We start from the raw sequence: 1,074 nt of genomic DNA on the forward strand, positions 1-1,074 counted from the left end.
TATGTTCCTTATCTGCAATTTACTTTAACTATAGACTCTGGAAAGCCATCCTTTCTTTCAGACTCAAAAAGCAAATAATTGAATTAAATGTATTTTCAAAAATGTTCCTGAAGACTAAATCCTATTTTTCTTTCGTTAAATAAGAGCCCTCTCTGTTAGCCTCTCCACCACCCAGCAGAATTCATAATTCCCTCTCTGCTCCTACAGAACTTTGTTCTTACCTCTAGTGATATATTTTCACACTGCATGTCAGCTAACTGAATACCTATCTGTCCTTTCCCTACATGGTGAGCCCCTGAAGACAGGGGCTATGCTACAGCCATTTTAAACTAAGACCTCACACCTGGAAAGCACTACCAATCAGAAAGTTTTGGAAGTAAGTGACAGACACCTAACTCAAAATAACTAGCTAATCTGCCAGGAAAGTGAAACAAGAGATGTTAGTTTCAGGCACTGCTGAATTGGGAGCGAAAGTTTTTTGTGTGTGTGTGTGTGCATGCGTGCACGTACGTGTGTCCCTCCTTCCTTACCTCCTTCCCTCCATCTCCATGCTCTGATTTCCTCTATGTTGACTTTACTCTCAGAATGGCTTTCCCTCAGTGGTAGCAAAAATTGCCACTAGCAACTCCAGCTTAACAAACTCACAAAAAGGAAAACCTCTCTTCAGTAGTTTCAACGAGAGTACTGGGGCCCCTCCATAAACTGATCATTGTGACCCTGACTGGCCAAGCTAATGCCACATGCCCATAACTGGGTCAGTGGAGTCACCTCCTCTAACTACAGAGGCTGGAAATGAGGCAAGGGTAACTGCCTGGGGAAAATCTGGACGATTCATTAAAAGAAAGAGGAAAAAGATCCTGGGTGGGCAAAGTCAACAGACATTCACTACCTCCATAGATTCCCAAAGGCTGGTGCTGACTCCTTTCTTTCTTTTTTTTTTTTTTTTAAAGATGACGAGTAAGGGGATCTTAACCCTTGACTTGGTGCTGTCAGCACCACGCTCTCCCAAGTGTGCCAACCAGCCATCCCTATATAGGGATCCGAACCTGTGGCCTTGGTGTTATCAGCACCACA

At 43.5% G+C, this 1,074-nt stretch overlaps 1 protein-coding gene across 1 annotated transcript in view; it reads right to left on the reverse strand.

The window, feature by feature from the left end:
• The window catches only part of LOC103587128 (amyloid beta A4 precursor protein-binding family B member 2-like), a 119,343-nt gene that overhangs the window by 115,025 nt on the left and 3,244 nt on the right, over nt 1–1,074 (reverse strand). The window lies entirely within an intron of this gene.

The sequence above is a fragment of the Galeopterus variegatus genome, unplaced genomic scaffold, assembly GCF_000696425.1.
Source record: "Galeopterus variegatus unplaced genomic scaffold, G_variegatus-3.0.2 Scaffold421, whole genome shotgun sequence".
In the NCBI taxonomy this organism is placed as follows: Eukaryota; Metazoa; Chordata; class Mammalia; order Dermoptera; family Cynocephalidae; genus Galeopterus; species Galeopterus variegatus.